We start from the raw sequence: 24,639 nt of genomic DNA on the forward strand, positions 1-24,639 counted from the left end.
GACTCCTGTCCATCATTGACCAGCTCCTCCTCATGGTCAATGTGTCCCAAAGTCGTGGTGGCAAGAATGCTGGAGAGGATTTCTAGGGAAGCAGTTTATCCTAAAAGGGGAATGTCAGAGTCAGTCATTTATTTGTTTCAAGACACATGGTACCAGTTTCTCCTAAGGAGGTCGAGTGGCTGGTTCACCAAACTAAAATGAAGGAACCCAGCCAGACTCCCTACACGCCTCCCTCCAACAGCTAAGTGTGTCCTGAGCCGTCCTTTGAAGCATGAAAGCAACACCTCTGTCCACGATGGGGCTGAGAAGAGTCCACCCCATAAAATGTTGTTGATGGGCTAGTCCTTCTCAGTTCCACTCAATGGGCCTTTCATTCATATGAAACAGCAAATCCTCTTAAATAGCGATGCAATATTGAATGTTTTTTTCATAAGTCTACTTATACATATTGAGGAAAATTGGTACACTAGTCTAATAGTATTAAAGATGATCTAGAAAAAGACATACTGACACTTGGAACACACTAGCCTTCTGCATTTATAACAGCATCAGGGGACTGTGGTCTTCTGTCTTGATCATGAGGTTAAATGGGCTAAATCAATTAAATTCAACAAACATCTAGTGGGTACCTAATAATTTAAGGTACCATGCTGGGGGTTTGGAGAATACAACTGGAATGAAACATGATCCCTGCCGTCAAGGTGCCTAGAAAGGAACTGTGATATAAATGCTCTTCTCCTTGACTATAGCTCAGTACAAAAACATGTTTATTTCCATTCACTAGATTATTTTATTTTAGCTGATATTTATTCTCATCCCCTTCTTAAAAATTTCAGTAACTTGGCCAGGCCAAGTAATCCCAGCACTTTGGCTCACGCCTGTAATCTCAGCACTTTGGGAGTCTGAGGTGGGTGGATCACGAGGTCAGGAAATCGAGACCATACTGGCTAACACAGTGAAACCCTGTCTCTACTAAAAATACAAAAAATTAGTCAGGCATAGTGGTGGGCACCTGTAGTCTCAGCTATTCGGGAGGTTGAGGCAGGAGAATGGCGTGAACCTGAGAGGCAGAGCTTGCAGTGAGCCGAGATCATGCCACTGCATTCTAGCCTGCACTCAGAGTGAAACTCTGTCTCACAAAAAAAAAAAAAAAAAAAAAAAAAAAATTCAGTACTTACAAACGACATTATCTATACATTTTAAGCAAGCTTCTATTTGTTCATTGATGCCATTTATTAATGTCTTCATCCAACAAATATTGATTTAATGCTACTATGTGTCAGGAACTGTTCTAGAAGCTTAGAGACGTAGTGACGAACACGATATGTGTTCAATACACACACACACACATTTATTTATTTATTTATTTATTTATTTATTTTTTATTATTATTTTACTTTAAGTTATAGGGTACATGTGCACAACGTGCAGGCTTGTTACATATGTATACATGTTGGTGTGCTGCACCCGTTAACTTGCCATTTGCGTTAGGTATATCTCCTAATGCTATCCCTCCCCGCTTCCCCGACCCCCGGGCAGGCCCCGGTGTGTGATGTTCCCCAGCCTGTGTCCATGTGTTCTCATTGTTCACTTCCCACCTATGAGTGAGAACATGCGCACACACGCACATTTTTATTACAGAGTTGACCCTTGAGCATCACAGGTTTGAAGTTTACGGGTCCACTTATAGATGGATTTTCTTCCATCTCTGCCACCCGTGAGATAGCAAGACCCGCTCCTCTTCTTCCTCCTCCCAAGCAGCCTACTCAACATGAAGACTACAAGGATGAAGACCTCTATGATGATCCTCTTCCACTTAACGAATGGTAAATGTTATTTTCTCGTCCTTATGATTTTCTTAACAACATTTTCTTTTTCTCTAGCTTTTATTATTGTAAGATACAATATATAGTGCATATAACACACAAAATATGTGTTGATTGACTATATATGTTACTAGCAAGGCTTCTGGCCAACAGCAGGCTATTAGTAGCAAAGTTTTTGGGGAGTCAAAAGTTGTAGGTGGCTTTTTGACTGAGGAGGGTTAGTGGCCCTAACCTTTTCATTGTTCAAAGGTCAACTAGATACACATACATATGTGAATATGTATATATGTGTATATGTATACATGTCTGTATGTATATATATGTATGTGTATATGTATATAAGAGTGTATATATTTGTAACACATGCACGCAAACATGCACACATAAATCTTATTAGAAATTAATAAGAACTGTGAAAACAAAGCAAGCAGCACAAGGGGTCAAGAGACTCAGGAGCTCTTCTGAGATGGGGTGTGGCAGGGAAGACCTTCTGAAAACTTGGCATTTGAATGGAAGCTTACAACGGTCTTAAAGGAGAGCACCAAGCCAGGCTCCCCATCAAGTGCAAAGTCCTGTAGCAGAACGAGGTGGGGGCATCTGGAGAGCACCAGAAAGGCCCACGTGGCAGTGGCAAAGGGGCTGAAGGCTGAGTGGTGGGTGGGAGATGAGGGCTGACCCGGGGTCAGGCTCCAGACCAGAGGGGCTCATAGGCCATAGTGAGTAGTATGAGCTACTTTCAAATTGTGGAGAGCTTTGAGTCTAAAAAAATTTAATCTGACTTTCATTAAAAAAGATTATTCTGACTACTTAGTGGAAAACATCTTGTAAAATAAGTTAAAGGAAATGATTAATATCTGCTCTATTATTTTAGTCCTAGGTCCAAATTATTTTGCACAACCATACTAACTCTTTTCCAGCTTCAATACACCGACCGTAATTTGTCAATACAGTTACTGTTATCAAAGTGCAATTTCCACCTAGAAGATATAAGTAAAAACCACATCACAACTAGAGGTTCCCAGTGGTGAGCTCCTGTCTCTCAAGGTGTACAAAGAGATGATTCACTGCTAGGGCATTGTAGGAGTAATTTCTACATTCGGGGACACTAACCTTGGGTACCTCTGAGATCCTGTCTTTTTTGAGAGTTGCTAATTCTCTGGATTTCTTTGCTTTCTATTTTAATAATATAGATGGCACACGATTCTAGGTTTAAGATAAGACATGGAGAGTTTAGTGGATATTGCGTTGGGCTCTCCACATCTCGTTAGGACTCAAAACACTCCTTCTATCAGCTGCTGGGCATGGCGGTAGCAGATCAGCTGCCAGCCTCTTCCGAAAATGTCCCTGGCTGGAGAGAGCAGCCTAGCCCAAGGTCATGCCTCTTCCTGAGGAATTCTGCATCAGCCTTTGGTTAGTGTAGGGGAATAAAGACCTGACCCCCTTGCCTCAACGGGAGACCACACTGAAGGGCTTTTATCTCCAGAGCTCCCCAAGGTCAGCTGGACTCTGCTGAGTCCGGCTTCTCCCTCCCAGTCCTGCATTGTTGCCATCCCTTCCTCCATGTGGGTCCCCATAGGTATCCTCACTCAGTCTCCTGCCCCATAAGCTCAGGTTCTGTGTCTGCAGCCTGGGGAGCCCCAGTAGAACTATTGTGTAAGAAAATAGGCTGGTCGTGGTGGCTTGTTCCTGTAATCCCAGCACTTTTGGAGGCCAAGGCGGGCGGATCAAGAGGTCAGGAGATCGAGACCATCCTGGCTAACACGGTGAAACCCCCTCTCTACTAAAAATACAAAAAATTAGCCAGGCATGGTGGCATGTGCCTGTAGTCCCAGCTACTAGGGAGGCTGAGGCAGGAGAATCGCTTCAACCTGGGAGGCGGAGGTTGCAGTAAGCTGAGATTGCGCCACTGCACTCCAGCCTGGGCGACAGAGCAAGACTCTTTCCCAAAAAAAAAAAAAAAAAAAAAGTAAAAGAAAATGCCTTTGATGTCATGTATGCAATGGGAGCCCAGGGCTCTTGTTAGAGTCTTGAAGGTGCCTTCGTCACGTTTGGCTTGCGGGTGCTAACAGCCAGCGAGCTGTCTCACACTGTGTTCAGAGAAAGGGGCTGCTCTGGGAATTTCCAACCACGCTCCATGGAGGGATCAACGTGTGCACAGTGCTGGGCACACTTCGGTAGCTCAGTAAACATGTACTAAAAATTAAAAATATAAACTGCAAACCTTTACCCTGTGCTTGGATTTGGAAGATCCTGTAGACCATTCTGAGCCACAGAGCACACGTGGGTGCTAGGGACAAGACCAACTCTGGAGGTGAGGGATGACCTCCACAGATTCTTGGTCAGAGGGCTATGTGAGAAAGAGATAAAACAGGCCTATAGTCCTGCCACGTGCTCTGCAGACTGCAAAGGAAAACTGGGCTTTCCAGCATGGTTGACCGAGAAAACAGAGCAGCACTGTTAGAGAAATTCAGAAATCATTTAAAAGACAGAAAAGTTTACTTTCTCAAATATCGTGAGCAAATGCTGCAAAGTATAACTTCACCTCCCCCCAGTTTTATGTCTTCCTCTGATATTTTATCATAATACTTTTATGGCTTCTTCTGAAGTGTTTTGATATGATAATTTTTTTGCAGGTACCTTTCAGATGCATCAGCTTATTGGCATCAACAAGTTAGATAATAAATTTAGCTACAATACAGAACTACAATAAACATAATATGTATAGTATAAAGGTCACTGGAACCGAGTTGACATTTTGTTGTATTTCAGCATAAAAATACAGGGCAACTTTTGTGAACATTATTAATAATTTGAATTCTGTACATCCAAAGACATCCAAACATATTGTCTTAAAAGAATAAGTGCTCAGTCAATGCACAATAAGTTTCTGATTAAAGTTCATTACCTCCATGCTGTCCATGGACTGGGTGGGCCACTCTGACCATTAAGTTTTTCCAAGAGGTGAAATGGTTCAGTGGCCCAGGCTTGGGAGACCCAGTTGGGTTCAGATCCTGGTCCTCCCCTCGCCAGCTGCATGGCCTCAATCAAGTCACTTAGTTTTGACAGCTCAGTTCCCTCATCTGTAAAATGGAGATGGAAATCATAGTACCTAACTTATAGAGTGGTTTTGAGAAGTTAATACACATTAAACACTTTGAATAGTGTCTGGCACATAATAAGCTATAACTAGCTATTCTTATTCAAATGGATTTTCTCCCCTGAAAAAATGCATTCAGGATATTTTGAGGCAGCTTGAGTCCCATGTACCAGACATGGTTTCTCCCATTTGGCAATGTCACTGAAATGATATCTGAGAACCAAGCATTGTGCCAAGGTAAGGCAGACATCCACTCCCCATAGAAGTTTCCATGGGTTTTCTGCCATTTCTAGCTATGGGATTCATTTATCATAGCTTTGGGGAAATACTTTATCTATTTTATTTCTCTTGTCTGTAAAATGGACACAAAATACTTACCTATTTAGAGTTCAGTGCAAAATACTTGCTGAATAATTAGCTTACACAGTGTCTAGTAAGAAAGAATATTGGGGCCGGGCGTGGTGGCTCACACTTGTAATCCTAGCACTTTGGGAGGCTGAGGCGGGCAGATCACCTGAGGTCAGGAGTTCAAGACCAGCCTGGCCAACATGGTGAAACCCCGTCTCTACAAATATACAAAAATTAGCTGGACATGATGGCGGGTGCCTGTAATCCCAGCTACTCGGGAGGCTGAGGCGAGAGAATTGCTTGAACCCAGGAGGTGGAGGTTGCAGTGAGCTGGGATCGCGCTGTTGCACTCCAGCCTGGGTGATAGAGGAGACTCTATCTCAAAAAAAAAAAAAAAAAAAAAAAAAAGGAAAGAAAGAAAGAAAGGATATTAGAGGTTGGAGGTGAAAAGTAGCCTGTGTTACCATCTGCACTGGGATTTGGCATCCTTCATGAGGAGTTTGCAACAATCAGTTGAAGCACTATTATTGCATCTGCACTTGGGCATTGACAGGTTGGTCTTACCCACTGGATCCCAGTCATGCTGTAAACAGGGCTTGCTTTGGAGTCTGTCAGACCTGGCTTAGACCCAGGCTCTGACAAAGTGGGTGAGTTATGCAGCTATTTGGTGGCATCTAATACCCCATCCCAAAGGACTGCCGTGAACAGGAAGGAGGTGTCAAATTTGGCAGTGCCTGATGAGGTGAGGCCAGGACCCAGGAACAGAAGTTCCCTCCCATGCTCAGGAACGGTAAGTGTTCTTCTATCTGCAGAGGTAGATGCTTAGCACGTCGTGGGTACTTCACTCATGATTGCTAAATTTGAATTTGTGATAAGTCATTTCAAAAGTCAGATCTAGGACCAAAAATACAATATCTGTCAACATGAACTGTAGATCATGGTTTTCCTCCAGCCCAGGAATCTCCTTTCAGTAAACGCTTCTTCTCCAAATGTCTTCATTCCCTAAATAAAACAAACAAAGTGGTAAGAGATTTGTTCATTTCAATTCCCACAATATAGCTTACAGTCAAGATTCGGAAGAGTTTTCCAATTTTAGGTATCTTATTTCTCTGTTCTCTGAAATGGGTACAATACTAAAGAACTGGCTAGGATTTAGTGTAAAGTACTTTCTCAACATTTGGACTGTGCATTTTATTTGTATCATGTCTCTCAAATTCAAATTTGTTAATGTTAGCATCAGAGAGTAAATGACTAGAGATTCAGCATGCATGTCCACAAAGAGATACTAATTTGGGCTATGGGGGAAATAGTCATTATAACAACATCCAAGGGCAGACAGGAAAATTTATAGTCATGGACTAATTATCCTTTTCATGTCTCAAGTTTACATCACTGTGAAAATTCTTCCTCTAAGGTTAGGTGGCAGCTAATGTGAATCCTAACTCAGGTGTTGGATATATTTATTATGGTGGCCTTTCTTTAATGTTTCTACACAAAGTCAAGTGGACATGGACATTCAGAATACTACACATTCTGAAGCAATAAAATCTAATATGCTGTAATATTATTTCCTGCTTCTGTTTAAGATAGATACTTACACGCTAACTTCCATTTTATTCAATCTTTAAGTTTTTAAAATAATGAATTTTCTCTACCGCATTCCCACCCCCTCACAGTTTTTGAGTCCACCTCGCTGGATTTTGTGAAAATAGATCCTTCACACACAACAAAGAAGGAACTTTCTGGAAGGCTGTACTCTGGAACTGCAGACTTCTCTCTCAAGTCAAGTACATTTCTGTCTTTCTTAAAGCTGCAAAACTACAACAATGTTTATATTCATATGAAGTATTTCAGCAATTCATAGCCAATTTATCAATGACCACGCAGCTGCAGGCACTGCAGTTTAAAAAAATATACCAGCTCACTTAGTGTTTACATAGGCTCTGAAAACCCCACGTCCTGGCAGGGGGACGGGAGCCACCGGAGTCATTAGAAAGGTACGCTGGAGCGCCTGCCTGTGATGGTGGAGGGATGTTTGCGTTATAGCCCAACACATCATTAAGGACACAATTGTTATTTAATGTGGCACAATCATCTTTCTACTCTTCATGAAATCCACTTAAGTAATTACCTTCTTAGCTCATTGGCTCTGTGAGCTGCCTGGTTAGAAAGGGTTATATCTAAGGAAATATTAAAAACCGGGCTCACACTGTTGCCCCTTTAAGCTGACTTGTATTTATTAATATATTCTAAATGAAGATCTTTCTTCCTGCCCTGAAAGAGGGAGGAAACTCCAAGGTAAATAAATGCTCTGGAGCATTGGCAGGGTTTAAAGGGAATAAGAACACGTTAGCCAAAGTCTCCTCACTGTCAGCCATTCTTAACAAAGCAGCTGATACCTGCATAATGCCTGGGCTCTTTGTAATTTCAGTCTGACATCTGTTTTAGCCAATCAATTTTTCATTAAAGTCAAAATGCTGCTTTAAAATTTGCCTTGGCTTTCTCTTTTTAAGACAAGAACAAATTTATGACGAAAATATTCCTTTACAAAACTCGATGCAATAGCTTACTAAGCTGTGTGGATCTTCATAAGTGGCATAGTTTTGAAGACTCACTTTGAATAGTCTAGATATTAAGATGGAAGGTTTAAAGAACCCACAGAACTTATTTTCAGAGCACATTTAAATGTCTTTTAAGCAGATTTTTTTTATTATGACGTGTCCAAGATGAGCTTGCAGAGATTCAGCATCATTTAAGGAGAGCAGAGCCGAAGTACAGAATTGAAATTACTTGAAAACACACATCTGCATTTTAAACTTTAAGCTCCCTTTCAAAATACACTGCACAATCCATGTTTACTATAAATACAGCGAGGTAAGTCTGAAATACCTTTATCTTATTTGGTGGATCTGTGTTTGAGCCTCTTTGTTTGAACAGAAGTGTCAGCTGTATTTTACTTTATTATATAAAAAAGTTTCAGAATTTAATTAAGGGTCAAGTACCAGCAGTAGATAAATGCAACAGCTAAAGCATATTTCTGATCACTCTGAAGTCTGCAATCACGAAAATTATTATCATTGAGTAAAACTGGTCTCAATGATGGTGACTGGGAGATGGATTCTGTGTTACTCAGCCATCATTTACATAATAATGGGTTCCAGTTTTCATCAGCACCTTTTGTTTGTACAGTGCTTACTGCTACAGTAAATTGTCAAAATGTCATTCCTCTCCAATCAGCCAGAAAATATCAACAGTAAACAAGGCACAGGAAGAAATTCTCTGATTAGGAGTGTGGCAGAGGAAGAGTAGAGCTGAAGTCTCTGTGATCGCTTGAAACATGTTATTCTGGTGTTCCCAATAATACAGTCGTACAGATTATGAAAATTACTTCTCTCTCTCCCCACCTCCACCCAGCCCCTTTAATGAAGAAATACCACTCTGCTTCTGAGGTCACCAGGAAACCTCAGGACGATCACTGGGGATTAATTGATTTACATACATATTTGTGGGTGCCACTCTGTTCCCTCTTACTGGGGATCAGCCTCTCCTTTTTTTCTGGCAGGGTATTGCGGATTAAATGGGGCCAGATTCTCCTACAGTGTTCTTGTCCCTGCTTGGTTCTCTGACTCCTGGCCAGTGGGGTTTCAGAGAATAAAGGAGCTGTGGAGAAGAATTTGGCCAGTGCCCACGCTGCTATCACATGGGGCAGTGACAGAGAGGCTCCCATCAGCTGACTCGCCAATACTCTTCTTGTTGCAGCTGAATTGCTGCCAGAGCAGGAACTCAGGAGCTGGGGAAGAGCCCCAGGCGGCAGCAAAGTCTTCCACTCTTCGCCTTTCTACTTGGCCATCACTTGAACTCGGAGACCAGGGACGAGGAAGGATGATAGCCAACTCTACAGCCAGCATTTAGGGCACGGAGCCCAGAGTGCCCAATGACCAGTTCTCTCTCTTTCTGCTTTCCCTGCAACCCAGGCCACTCTTCAACAACATTTTAAAGTCCGAAAGAGACATGAAATCAACAACTCTTCCTGTTCCTCAGTGAAATCTCCCCAGGACTAGGAAAGGATGAGGATGAATTAGTACAGTATATGCCTTATAACCATTATAGTTACAAAGTATATTAAAATTAAAGACTTCACATTGTGTCTGAAATAAAAATGAATATAGTGGCATCCTGCCAAGAGTCCCAGAAACCACTCTTGTGTGGAATTGAAACATTTGGCTCATATAATACTTAATTTATTTTTATGAAATGACAAGTTATATAAATGTATGTTTAAAACAGAGGGGTACAACATTTTTTTGGTAAGGTTTTCTTTTTTTTTTTTTTTTTGGTATTCTGGCGTATATAGCTACATGGTTGGGACTTATTTCTAAACAGAACAAAAAGGAATATGTTTTTCCAAAATGGCGTTTTAAAGCTATATGGTCCCCGAATATTTCAAAATATGATCATGCAGTTACGTTGCCCATGGCAAGGCTCACAGTACCTCCATTGGAAATGAATAGGAGTTTTAAGATCTATTGAAATGAAGTGTTGACATCAGGGAATATTTTGTACTGCTTTCAGGTTTCTTACCATGCACTTTATTTTGCTTGGCTACTTTTAATTTTTTCCCCCCACTTCTCTTTGAAAATCCGACATTGTCCAAACCCTTTCGATGAAGAAGCTTGCTTGAATGAAAGCGCCGTGATGCTGTGGCGGTGCATCAGTAAACAGGGGGCCCGAGGAGCGGGCAGCGCGCGGAGAAATAGGGCTGATCAGCGGTAATTACCCTGACACCTCATGCAGTACAGGGAATTAACTCCTAGGACTTTGGGCCGAATGAAGAAGAAGTTGATGTTTCACGTTGTGAATGCATCAGTGCCTGAACCCATTACCAGTTTAAACGGAGATGGGAATTTACTATACACTTTTTTTTTTTTTGGTTGGGAATGTAGACCGGTGTGCAGAAAATGAGAAAGTAATTCAGGATGCAGAAGCAACCACAATTTGTATTTTTATTAAGGCTTTTGCCTTCTGATTCTATATCATATCCATGACACATAAATACAAGAGAAGGTCCATGGCAACCATTGTCTTGAAAAGAGGGAGCCCGTTGCCTTAAAGAAGAGGTTAGTGTGTCACCAAAGTAGGTGAAGGTATTCCACGGCAGACCCATAGAAAGGAAAGTGCTCGAAAACACAGAGCAGGAGGGGAAACACAGCTCAAAAGGCAACTAGTTAGCAGCTGCCACTATGACCTTTAACTGCATCCATGGTAACTGGGCTAAAGATGGAGTTCCATTTTATTATTCTCACACCCACAATGTTAAGCCTGTGAATCCCATTGCAATTTAATGGCTGAAATCAGAAGGCAGATCTGTGTTCATTGGACCGGTGCCGATACCCTCTTAGCTAATGAGCGCAATAAACATTTTCATGCCAGGAAACCAGTGCAAGTGGAAATATTATGCCATACAGAAATATATACCCAAACACAAAGAAATGGTCAGTAAAGTCAGTCGTTTATGTGTATTTGCATATTCTAGCATTCAAAGCCAATCATCTTTTAAAAGAAGAATAAAAAAAGCTGCTAGACTATTAAAAACTGTGGCATACCACAAAGCTTACTGTGAATGAGAAGTCAGAAGAGTTATGAATTCTAGAGTTAATGACTATTACTGCCTGTTCTATTATTTTCCTTAATGAATCTTATTATTTGTAAATGTATACTTCCTTTTATGTGGCTCTAATATACTTCATGCCTTTTCCCTGACTATATACTGTACCTCCAGCTGGGGCAAAAACCACTGCAAAAGCAATACCCACTTCTTTGGTAAAGGGAAGAGGTTTTATGATCGCTTTGCCTTCATAGCTATTTAGTTCATAGTTCCTTAAGAATTGATGACAATAGTGTCATACTGTTGTTACAGACTTTGCAACCAGCAAGGATACATAGATCATGGTTGTTTGTTTTGAAACCCCAGAAAAAAAATGATAATGGGAGCTCATCACCAGTGAATTAGCCTTTGAATGCATGCTGCCTCTCTGAACAACTGGTAACTGGTAACTTTTTTTTTTTTAAACCAAAAACATGTTTAAGTTTAGAATGAGATGGCATCTGAAACTGAGCTCCTCAATTTAAGAAATAGCCAGTTTCAGAGGTTTAAGCATGATTAACATATGATATATAAAATTTTAACTGTGTGATTTTTCTGCTTCACTCTCCTAATAATTCTTTTTACAAAACTTTTAACGCATTAAACTTTAGCTATGTAAATGTTCTGCTTGTATCAAAAGGCTGCCAAGAATTATCCTTGAAACCTATCTTAGATTGTTTCAATAAGGCACAGTGTATAAAACTACATGGGCACCTACAGATAATGTAATCTATTGTATTTTTCAGTCCTTTCTTTCAAACTTTTTCTCAGAAATATTAAAATACTCCCCAACTTTATTTTTGTTAAATTGTTTTCTGAGCAAAGATGAGGGCTTAATAACTTTCCTTATCAGGAACAGTATGTTTTTCTTAGGGAACAATGTCAGGTATCCATTGTAAGAAAAACTTGAACAATTTTGCTCACAGAAGCTGCTTGTCCTGGAAACTACAAAGGTCAGAGAGAAAATAATTTGGGTGCTTCTTATCTTTTAAAACAATTCCACTTTTATCATCATCAGAGAGTTTTAGGAAGGTTTTTTTTTTTGTTTTTTTTTTTTTTTTTAAAGCGAGACAAAGGAAGTGAGAACTCAGAGACCTGTTTACTTGACTTATAAAAGGGCAGGCAGTGCCTCCATCAGTTAAATAAAAGATGTTCTATCAATTTAGACAATTATACCAAAGATTAAGAGTGTCATGAAGCTGATGAAATCTCCTAGGTAACATTAAAAAATAATATGCTTTTAGATCACATCATATATTAAATGACAACTGCCAATTTTTTTTAAAAAGAGTACTCAAAATTCTTTCCTGAATGACAACGTGAAGTTAAAATACTTTGTTCTTAACAGTTAACTTCATTAACATGACGCTTCTGCTTCTTGACTAAGGAAACTTGGCTAATAAGAGCTTTTTTGTTTATTCAAGTAAAAGTGGACTGCAAGTTATAGGATTTTATAGCCTCCCTGCATCTTTGCTTAATTAAGGCATGCATAGGGAATGTTTTGCTAGCATATTACTTGGTTTAAAATATCTAAATATGGCTGATATTTAAATAGTTACTATCCTCTTGACTTGGCTTCCCCTATTTTATTGGCTTCTGAATGATTGTTTTTCTTATCGTTAGGCTAGGAAAAATTATTGCAAGCTTTAATTAAAGAAGTGACAGTAGTCGCCACAGGAAAGATCAGAAGAAGGGCTTACGATGACCTTGGCCCAGACCCAGCTCTGTGGAGGACTAATTGCAGGACCAGAGGCGAATGGTTTAACACAGCTGCCCTTCACAGCCCTTTTTGCTCAATGTGCACAATAATATCTGCTCCTTCCTGAGGACTGTTACTCAGATACCTGCCAGTTATGAGTGGTCTGACACCTTCTCAACATGGAGCTAGGGAAACCCAGAATCATTTAGCCACCTAATCTAAACAACATATTTGTTATAAAGTTCACACCTGGGTAGAAGATGCCACCAGTCCTCTCAGCCTTAGTAAAAGCTCCTCCCCTCTTCTTGGGCCCAAGGAATGAAGGGAGAGGCCCTGCACTCCTCTGACCACCCAGGTTGAGTTTGGACCTGGGATCCATGCTTTGGTGAGGAACTCTAGGGGACCAGGATATAAGCAGAGATGCCATCAGCCAGCCAAGACTCTCTCATCTCTAGGGAAGTCTGCTGTCCTCACCTGGCTTTAAATTACACTCCCTTGCCCAAATCTGCCTTCTGGTCCTCTTCTACCTCCACCTGAGACTTCCAGCTCCTGGCACAGTTTCACGTTTGACCCTCTGTGCTGCCAGGCAAAGCACCAAGTTCTTCTGAGTTGTTGGTGACAAGGCACAAAAAGCCCATTGTCAGTGTATACTTTTCAACTTCTGGTCCTCCCCACAGGGTTACTTTGCTCATGTAGAAGATGTCAAACCACCATCACTATTATCAGCAGCATCAGCAAGAACAATACTCACTTATTGAGCTCTTACTCTGGGCCTATCATAAGGACTATCTCATTTAATCCTTGTAGCAAGTCTATGAGAAAACCAATTCTGAGAGATTAAGTAAATTACCAGAGGCTACAGAGATAGGAAGTTGTTTGGTTGAGCTGTAATTCCCAGAAAGAGCAACAGTGATAATATAAATATAAGGTTTGGTTGCATTTTTTTTGATACAGATACTAAGGTCTAAGGACACTTAGCTAGCTAGCCATGCTATTTGTGGACTTGGAAGATGGGCTTGCTTAGCTAGCCATGCTATTTGTGGACTTGGATTCTTTTCTAACTGATTTTCTTCTAACGATACTAGAATCCTTATCAACTTGATTGCTAAGAGGTATGGGAGAGAGAGGATTAGTTAGTAGATGCCCTCTAAGTTATGTCTATGGGCTTGACTCTTGATCCTTTAATGCTTACTGCAAAACATTGACGGTGGTTTTTGACTCCAGCATTCCTTGTGTCATTCCCAGCCTGTGACATGTCTGTGAATGACTTCATGTAGTAACCATGTGCTGTTTTATCTCCATGGCTTGGTTTATAGTGAGAATTCAAAAGTATATCCATTGGATCAACTGACAATTTTGGGGGCCTCCTGTGGCAAAATCATCTTACTAGATGACTTCAACAGAAAAGGGATGTGGAAGAGAAACGATCCCAATTTTTTCAGTTAAGGTGGGATACACAAATATGTATGTGTTATTCATAAATACATATTACCCCTTACTCTCCCCTCAAATAGAAGGTTAGGAAAGTAGGAGACAAAGATGATAATACATCAAAACACATTTTGGGTGCTTAGGAAAAAGGACTTAGAAGTAAAGGTATACTTGACTTTGCAAAACGTCCAACATGATTCAAAAACTGCTACAGGGTCCACATTAATATGAAGCTTTGTCCTCCCATCTGCAGCCTCAGTCTGTGTACAAAAGCGCGGACCATATGATGGTTGGAACAAACTGGGATCGCAATCAGGCATTTCCTTTAGAGCCAGAAACTCTCCAGAGGATCAGTGAGAGGAACAGTACTGATTCCAGAAGGGTCTTTTGTGATTACTCACTGTATTCTGACTGCAGGGGAGAGAAAATCATATTGCAGAAGACTTGTGGGAAGAAGGCAGGCAAACAGTAAAAAAGCAATTCTCTAAATATATCAGTTCTCAGACTATGGATGATGACAGGATAAATGAAAGCAACATGTGTCAAATGTGGTACAATGGCAATCCCACACTAGAGAGATGGGAAAGCACAAACACTAATCAGAAGAAACAAAGAAGAGTTGAGAATTATGAAATTGCTTTACAAGGGATAAGTCAACAGCATGGGTGGAATGGAGAAACACACAAGCAGTGGACCCAGGTCTGTAGGTAATATTAATAAACAAGGCAATTTGCTTATTTGATGGTTCAAAATGGAATGATATGGGAAGAAAATCAAATAATAATTCGAAATGAAAAAATTACCTTATCCTGAAGTAAAAACACAAGTCTTCTTATCAAATAATATAGAAGCAACCAGTTCTAGTCAATGTAGAAAAGTATTTTTGTTAGAGGGTTCAACGTAGGATTCAAAAGAACTTATACGTGAAGAGTATAGATATTTTTCTGAAGGTCAAGATCATGACCTTGTAAGTTATGTTAAGTACTTAGTACATTTTGGTCCTATTAGTATTATCGCTCTGAGTTCCATAATGAAAAATTGAAGGATGAGTAGGTCAAAGAGAGAAAAGTATTTATATGAAAGTTAAAAAAATAAATATCATATACTATTATTTAGAATGAGTTAAACATAATAAAACTATAGATTTGGTTGTGTTCTATCCTCTTGCCTAACATATTTGGAATTATTTTATTTTAAATCAGGACTCCCCCTAAGCAGATGTATAATGCTAGTCAATGCTTTTATTTATTTCTGCTATAGCGCAGAAGTAACTGCATCATTCAGATAACTCCGATAAGGCACCAAAATAGACACAGATAGAGAAGGGAGATGTGTCACAGTAGATGGACTCTGGAGCCCGCCTATGGTGGACAAATTGTGTTGACACCTTAATTAGGACACACTTCCAATTGATCAGTCTTTTTGTAGATGGTTATTGTGCTCAGAGATGAGCTAACATTCTTACTCTATTTTTCTTGTGATTTCAAGAATAGTCTAAAACCTTAATTACCAGTATGGTTAAAAAAAAAGAAGGTTTGAATTTTCTGGGTAACTGAAATGTACATAATTAGGGCCAAAGACTTTAGTTTTTATCCATTTCTATTGATATTACTTTTCTCCAAATACATTATAATGGAGTATTGCATGAACATACAACTTGCTGGAATTCAACTTCATGAATTCTGAGAGAAATTGAGAGAGAGAGAGAGAATTGAAATGGGACAAAGTCCCCGTCTGCCTGCCACTTGATGGTATTGCCATGGGCTGACTGGAATGAGGGGGCCTAAGACCGTTGCTCTTCAAATGTCCACAGTTCCTGTGGCTCCAGAGCATGGACACCTCTCCTCCGAGTGGGATTCTGGTGAGTTTCCATCCAGATATGCTATTCCCACAGCATGCTGTTTCAACAGAAGACAGCTAGAGCCTCAGAAGTGATAATTTATTCCAATCTGGCAGGAAAATGTGGTCTGTGGTAAATTTATTGAGAGTTAGTACCATACATTATTTTATAGAGGATGTAAAGAACCTTTTTTCAAGGTGCTTTAGATTATCTTGTTTTTCACTTGAGCTAAAATCTTAACCTCTAAGTAAACTGTGAGTCTACTTTATATACATATTTACCATAATAAATCAACTATACTATAAGTGAGTTTTATCCTGACTTGGGAGTCATATTATTACATAACCTACAGGATGAAATGTGTAATCTCTTAATAAATCCACTTTATCATTTTGCTTTTTCATTACTTTCTTCTTGTTCCTAAAGATATAGGTCAGAAAGAGCAGCAGTATAAATGCTATGTAGTATTTTGGGGGAAGAAAGTATTTTTTGGGGAGACATGGTACACTGAAGAATGATTAAGTATTGTTTTATATCACAAATCATTTGATTATTTATTTGACTTATTAAGATACATTAAAAGATCCATTATCTTATAAAAAATGACTTCTACCTCTTGTTGATGTTAATTTCTTGCTTGTTTCATTAACACTCTGAGTCTGCTGAGCTGTTCAGGATGGTAGGCATTAGACACATGTGGCTGATTAAATTTTAATTATTTAAAATTAAATATAACAAACAATTCAGTAGCATTGGCCATGTCTTAACTGCTCACTAGCTACATGTGGTTACCATGCTAGACAGCATAAATGTAAAACAGTTCCATCATTACACAAAGTTCTATTGGACAAAGCCACACTACGTTCTTAATTTGAAAAGTGGAGAAATTTCACATCTTAATTAATTATGAAACAATTTTTCCTCTTCATGTGAAAATAGATTTATTGCTGTTAAGTACTACTCCAGCATTGTTGTATTTCTGCAACTATAGGCAGGAATGGGAAATAGCATTACTGATTTCAACAGTGCTAACTCCTCAGGGTTTTATTTTTCCTTTTGCTTATATTTTCATTTTGTTGATCTCAAGATTTACTCCCATCTCAAGATATTTTGAGATGGGAGAATTTGAAGTTAAAATGTAGAAATATAAAGTGGAAAATGTTTTGTAAGACAATTTTGTCAGTATGTTTCATAAGTCCTGAAACAGATCCTGTTATGTCACTTTCAGAAGAATATTACCTCAAATGCCCTGATTGTATGTCCCCAAATATTCAAACAGTGTTATTAACAATAGTGAAAACAACTATTTTAGTCTTATTTTAGTCTATTAGGAAAGAGCTCATAATATATTGCTAAACAAGAAAATCAGATTACATAGAAAGTATCTACAAAATGATCTACCAGTCTATAAAAATTGCTAGCATTAGTAGTATAGAAGAAAAAACTATGTAGGGATATATGCATTAGGAAAAAATGGAAAAATTAATATCAGAAAAGTAATCCTTTTTCCTCTGGTACTTGCTTTCTTTTGTGCTTTCCTTAACAAATTCTTCTTTTATTTTTGTTTTTAATTGACACATAATCATTGTAAATATTTATGGGGTGCAGTGTGATGTTTCAATACATGTATATACTGTATAAAAATTCAAATCAGGGTATTTAACATATCCATCACCTCATATATTTATTATTTATTTGTGGTGAGAACATTCAAAATCCTCTCTTCTAGCTATTTTGAAATATACATTATTGTTAACTATCATCACCCTACCCTACTGTGCAATAGAACTGATAGAACACCCGAAGTTATTCCTCCTCTCTAACTATAACTTTGTACCACTGGCCAGTGTCTCCGCATGCCCTCTTCCACCTTATCCTTCCCAGCCTCTGGGAACCACCATCCTACTCTCCACTTCTATGAGAGCAAATTCTTTAGATTCCACATATGAATGAAATAGTGTACTTGTTTTTTTGTGTCTGACTTATTTCATTTAACATAACATTCTGCAGGTTTATCCATGTTGCCACAAGTGACGGAATTTCTTTCTTTTTTATGACTGAAATTCTGTGCTATCAAACTTCTGTGTCAAGACTGTTACCTAATTGTGTTCTCAATATCACAACTAGCATGCAATGACCACTTACGGTGTTTTAGTGCTTTGTATGTGTCATCTCATTTAATCTTGCAGCAATAATTATTTCCATTTTATAGTTGAGGAAGGTGAGATAAACAGAGATTGAGTAATTTTCCCAGGTTCATGTAGGTGGTGTGTGATTAAGCTGAGATTTGAACTGAAACAACCTGACTCCAGAGCTGCTACTCTGAACTCCTGTGTCACTGAAGCCAGACAAACAAATGTCTACCAGTGATAGAAAAAAAAAAAAAAAAAACTCAGAAAGAATATTGCTCAATAACAGGATAAGTCTCCTAGCAGACCAGCAAAGAAACACAATTGCAAAGTTCTCAGGCTAATTGGGATTCCTATTGGACTTCAAGTCTAAAGTGTGTAAGAATGAACACAATTTTGCTACTGTAGTTAACAGGGCCCAAAGATACTTCAAGCAAATTAGGGGCGGAAAATTGGGATTACTGCTTGAAAAAGGTCTAGAGTGGACCTCCCAGGTTGGTGAAAGAAAAGGGAAAAACCTGGTCCCTGCTACTCTCAGGGACTATGGTCTTGCGAAGCTGTGTGCCCAAAAAGAAGGAAGACATTGGTACCATTCTAGTATCAAGAACCAGGAGAAGCTATTCCCTGAAAAGAGTATTTCAAATACCATTGCAAGGCAAGAAGCTCCTGTGGCCACTGTAACACTGGTCCTGGAGTCAAGGTTACAGGGATGTCACTTAGAACGCCAAAAAAAAAAAAAAAAAATGCTCTACACTAAGAAAGAGCAAGAAACGGGGTGAACTGCACACAGTAAAATCAAATATTTTACACATGATGCTACAAATCAAAATTTCGAACTGTGTTAAAGAATTCTAGGCCAGGCACAGTGGTTCGTGCCTGTAATCCCAGCATTTTGGGAAGCCAAGGCCTGAGGATTGCTTGAGTTCAGGAGTTTGAGATCAGCCTGGGCAATATCGTGAGACCACATCACCACAAAAAACAAAATTTTAGTCTGGCATGGTGGTGGGCACCTGTAGTCCCAGCTACTTCAGAGGCTGAGGTGGGAGGATCATTTGAGCCTGGGAGGTCAAGATTCCAGTGAGCTGTGATTGCACAGTTGCACTCCAGCCAGGGTAACAGAGCGAGACCTGTCTCAAGCAAACAACAAACAAACCAGAAAAAAACCAGAATCCTAGTGCTGAGAAAGACAGCCAAGACACCAACAATCCAAATATAAATTCGCAATAGATAAAAATCAAAACAATAGGACTATGCTGGAAAAGATTTCAGTATGTTTATGAATCATAATAAAATAAAAGAACAACATGTGTAACAAGAATAATACATTGCAAAAGACAGAAGTTAAACAAAATGTATTTGTGTAAAATAACAAGTTGGAAATCTTGGGAAAAAAAGTAGTAATTCACAAAAAAAATACTATATTGAAGTAAATTCTATATTGGACACGTTCACAAGGAAATATAAAATTGAGAGATAGTACTGAGGATTTCATTCAGATTACTCCTATCTTTGTATCATCTATCTATCTATCTATCTATCTATCTATCTATCTATCATCTATCATCTATTTCTATGTACCCATACATACATATATATATATACATACATACATATAGAGAGATAGGTAGATAGATATTCTCTCTATATTTCTATAATTAATTTACTGTGAAGAAAATATATATATTTATTTAAATTTATATAAATGTAAATTTATGAACTTATAGAAGATAGGTCAAAAGGCTCTAAAGTAGGTCAATCAGGACTTCCAGAAAAGGAAAAAAGAAGAAATGGTGAAGTAATATTAGATAAAATGACTGCTAAAATTTTTTCAGCATTGATTAAAGAGATGTGTCCTTAGATTAAAAATGCCCTTCCAAAAAACAAAACCAAAAATTTTAAAATAAGGAGAAAATAAATCTTCATTTAGAGATATCACAGTGAAACAGAATCACATAAAAGAGACCACCAGAAAGGAAAGATACTTTAACTTAAGTTCGACAGCTGGCTTCTCACTGGCAATAAATGATACCAGAAGACAAAGGCTGAATTTCTTCAGTGCTATCAACCCTGAATTCTATAACCAGCTAATTTATTAATCAATAAAAAGAGAAATATTTTTTAAAATTCAGAAGTGTGAAGATAGGGTTTAATACTTACAGACCTCATTGAGAAAAATTCCTAATGACTTCTCCAAGAAGAAAAATAAAATTGAGAGGAGTTGGATGGAAAAAAATAATAGTAAAACTGATAATGTAATTGACAAACACCCTTTGTGTGTCAGAACACCCTTTAATGTAAAACAGATTGTTGTTCAGTGTGTAGTTAACGTGAGCTAAGTCCCCTGTCTTTTTCAGAAAGGAAATAGAGACATCAAATAACCATTGATCTTATCAGAAACATTTGTAGTTAATATTCTGAGGTTAATTTAAAAGAGAAATATAGAAAGCTTTATCAAACAAATTAGCATTAGAAGTAAAGAAAAAAGGTACAAAGAAAAGAATTGCAGTAAAACTAGTTCCAAATATATCAGAAATTGCAATAAATGTTATAAATTAAACCCATTTATTACAAGATTGATACTAGCAGATGAATTTTTTTTTTTTTTTGAGACAGAGTCTTGCTCTGTCGCTTAGGCTGGAGTGAAGTGGCCTTATCTTGGCTCACTGCAACCTCTGCCCCTCGAGTTCAAGTGATTCTCCTGCCTCAGCCTCCCGAATAGCTGGGATTACACATGCCTGCCATCATGCCTGGCTATTTTTTTATATTTTTAGTAGAGATGGGGTTTCGCCATGTTGTCCAGGCTGGTCTCGAACTCCAGACCTCTGGGGATCTGCCCACCTTGGCCTCCCAAAGTGCTGGGACTACAGGCGTAAGCCACCGTGCCTGGCCAGAGTGAATTTTTTTTTAAAGCTATCTTCTGCTTATATGAAACAAAATCATATAGAAATATTGGAAATAAAAGAACAGAAATAGATCTAATTATTACAACAACATTTACTTCAGACAAAAAAGAATTTGTGGCAAAATTCATGATTACAGTTAAAGAGGAACATTGCATAATTTTAGTGGTTAAACACAAACTGTTCAGGTGAGTATATATCTATTTTTAGAATTTGGAATAACTACGACCTTGAAAGTCAGAGGATGGGGGCATCTATCCTCTCCACTTCCCTGCACACCCCTGACATCAATACATTCTATGAGATTAACTTTTTTTTTTCTCCTGAAATCCCTGCAATTTTGATGTTCAATTTCTATGAGTGGAAGGAAGAAGTAATTCTCTTTCCAATTTTATTTTTTATTGTTGTTATAGTTTAACTCTCCTTGCTTAGTTGTAGGGCAGTAGAGAAGGCGATAAAAAGCATGTACAATGAAAATGAACAAGGAACAAAATGCAGAAGTTTTTTCTAAGGTGCAGGAGAGGAGTATTCACATTAGAAGACAAGGCAGCTCACTCACCAGACAGGATACACGGTGTGGAGAGGTGCCGGGGTCACGGCTGGGGGAATAAACTTCCCTTGTTGAGGTAAGGAGCTGCCATTGGGTAGTGGAGAACCTCAGTGTGCTGAACCTTAGGATGGTGAACATAGGCCAACTCAAGTCCTCCTCCACCTGGTAGAACCACTGAGACAGAGGGATTAGAGATTAAATCGCTGTTGGGCACTAGGATGGAAAAGGAAATGAAGCACGAGTTTAACAGTGCCTTCATTTAAAGCTGGAGTATGGGTGCAAATCATTTTAGGAAAGGGTCAGAGAAATCTTGCAAACATTGCAAGAAAGACGTGAACTGAAATCCTTCTTGGGACTCAGAGGACTCTGGTCTTCAAGCAGAAGAGACAGAGTGTGGTTGCAGAATATTAAATCTAAAGAAAGGATGCTTGCCCATGACTTAATAGTACTTTCAAATTTAAGTATCATCAGATTCAATTGAGAGCATTGTAGCAAATGTGCAGTAGACAAGGTATAATTCTTAATATTTTAAAGAGCTGGATAGTCTCTCACAATAGGTCAAAATTTAGAATATAATTTTGGTCACAGGAGCATGTGGTCTTTTGCCAAGCTGGGAAGGAAGACTAAGGGTTCTAGGTATTCTATTCCATCTGTTCCTGGTATTTACAAAGCTGAAGTGACTTAAATTGGAGCTTCTCTGATTCTCATTTGAATGTTGCTTGAATAAGTGGAAAATAGCTAAATAGGAGAAAGTCTGAGTAGGACTTTGGATTCCCACACTGGTTTTTACATTATTATTTTAAATCTTTGGATGTGGATTAATATTCATTTCTGTTTTGAGCTTCCTCCTTTTCCCTGTTTTCCTCTCTAGATCCTTCCAGAAGAACCACAGCCGTTGTTGATGAATCTGGGTGTGGGTAGAGCTTGTCCGCTGGAGGTGACGCAGACACCATCACTACAGTGTAAACACCATTCATGCAACTGCAGCCACCACCGGGGCCACTGGCCAGACCACCACTTCCCAGAGCCCAGGTAAATATATTTCCTTTAGCATGACAACCCTAGCAAGAGAGCAGAAAACCAAAACATAACTAGCTTTCGACACAGCCATTTTATTGGAAATATTCAGTTTTTTATTACAAGCCATGAAGATGTTTTTGATTATGTTGCTCTCAATTATTGTACATTTAATATAGAAAAATAAGTACCTTTCAAAAAGCCTGGTCACACTTGCAAAATATTTTTTAAATGTAAATATAGATTTTTAAAACATACATTACTTCCAACAATTAATGACCTATTTGGTTAACAGTAATTACATGGAGTTTATTGTTGATTCTCTTTTGTGTGATGTCTACATAGTTTTTTGAAGAGCCCTTTTACAGAGGAAGGGGAAAAAATTTACTTTTGCCTGGAACAAAATGGAGCAGTGCAAATACTTGCTGTAAAATAAGGAAATGTGATTCAAATGACTCGAGTTTGGGGATTACTGAGAAATTCATTAAAAAAAATTCTGAACTCAATAAAGGATTGTGTGGGATACTTTAGGTGTTAAATATATTTGTATTTTGACCTTGTGGTCAATTCCCAAACTTTACCAGCTATCTTAGTGTTTGTTTTTTCAAGGCAGACTCCCGGGAATAACCATTTTTATGTCTTTCAGATACTGCAGCAGCTATAAATAGCTTTGTAGCATTACATTAGGTGAGACAGCCCAATATCCCATTGCATGAGCAATGTGGAATTTTGAATAAAAAGTAGTTTAAATGGCATTTTGGTTTCAGTAGTGAATTAAAAGCAAGAAACAAATCACAGAAGAGGGACAAACAGATGTTTCTCTGATAGCTGGATTCCTTAGAAAATTGACTATAAATTCCATGAAGATAATTATTAGCACTGGATTATACAATCAGCATGATTTGCCTGGTTATCTACAAAATCATTAAAAAGTGTAAGAAGAATCAAATGTATATTGTGTACCAAGCAGGAACTGCTGTTGGTCTTTGTTGAAATCCCGTCTGCAAATCTTTTTGTATAACTTAATTAGCAAAGTTAAAATTAAGATGAGGCTCCAGTGTGTTTAGATAAAACAATTTCTATGAGAGGACACTTCATTAAAACATTTAATAATGCAGCAAACTCTCAGTTATCAAAGAAATCTCTTTACAAAAACTGTTTTTGCCAATGAATAAAATGATTCAATCTAAGATATTTATTCTGTTCAAGAAGTATTCAAATTTTGCTTTTACTGTGGGTTCATATTCCAGGTGCCTGTTATATGCTCTGCGGACATCGTTGGTTTCTAGTCTTTATAACAATGCTGTCCCCTAGGATGTATTTAATACATGTTTATTGAGTGCCTACTATGTGCCAGGCACTATTGTAGGCTCTCTGGGAGCAGCAGTGAAGAGGATAAAGTGCTTACTCTCATGAGACTCGCATTCTGAGAAATGCAATAAGCAAGGAAACTCATAGATATTCAGTACATTCACAGAGTTATGCAACCATCACCACAAATTCAGAACATTTTCATAGCCCCCAAAGAAAACTCTGTACTCTTTAGCCATCTTCTCCAGTCTCCCTGCCTCAACAGCCCTAGGCAGTCACTAATCCATTTTCTGTCTCTATAGATTTACCTATTATGGACATTTCATAAAAATGAAACCATATAATATCTGGTCTTTCAAAACCAGTTTCTTTCACACAGCATAATGTTTTAAAGATTTATACACACTGTAGCATGTGTCAATACTTCTTTTTTATTGCTGAATAACAATCCGTTAAGTGGATTTTATTTATCCATTCACCCATTGATGAGCGTTTGCATTGTTTCAACTTTTTTTGCTATTAAGAATAAAGCGGCTATGAACGTTCCTGCACAAGTGTTTGTGTGGACATATGTTTTCATTTCTTTTGAATAGATACCTAGGAGTAGAATTGTGGATTATTTGTTTAACGTGTTGGGGAACTGCCAAACTATTTTCCAAAGTTGCCGCATCATTTTACATCTCTACCAGCAGTTTATGAAGGCTTCAATTTCTCCACATCCTCCAGCATTTGTTATTATCCGTCTTTTTTATTATAGCTATTTCTAGTGGTTGTGAAATGGTGTGTCATTGTGGTTTTGACTTGCATTTCCCTAATGATTAATGATGCTGAGCATCTTTTCATGTGC

At 38.4% G+C, this 24,639-nt stretch overlaps 2 long non-coding RNA genes across 6 annotated transcripts in view; one reads left to right on the forward strand and one right to left on the reverse strand.

Moving 5' to 3' along the window:
- Positions 1-24,639, reverse strand: part of LOC129143185 (uncharacterized) — a 98,263-nt gene that overhangs the window by 20,382 nt on the left and 53,242 nt on the right. For 2 of the 5 annotated variants that reach the window (XR_008546326.1, XR_008546329.1), the window contains one exon: positions 4,732-6,273. This is a non-coding gene — a long non-coding RNA (uncharacterized LOC129143185). Of the gene's footprint in view, positions 1-4,731; positions 6,274-21,473; positions 21,639-24,639 lie in introns of all 5 variants that reach the window. The other 3 variants (XR_008546330.1, XR_008546328.1, XR_008546327.1) reach the window with 3 other exon arrangements.
- Positions 1,650-23,671, forward strand: LOC104005113 (uncharacterized). The gene is made up of 6 exons (XR_678277.4): positions 1,650-1,826; positions 6,948-7,268; positions 11,189-11,314; positions 13,931-14,061; positions 22,336-22,496; positions 23,128-23,671. It is a non-coding gene; the product is annotated as an uncharacterized LOC104005113 (long non-coding RNA).

Source organism: Pan troglodytes, chromosome 12 (genome assembly GCF_028858775.2).
Source record: "Pan troglodytes isolate AG18354 chromosome 12, NHGRI_mPanTro3-v2.0_pri, whole genome shotgun sequence".
In the NCBI taxonomy this organism is placed as follows: Eukaryota; Metazoa; Chordata; class Mammalia; order Primates; family Hominidae; genus Pan; species Pan troglodytes.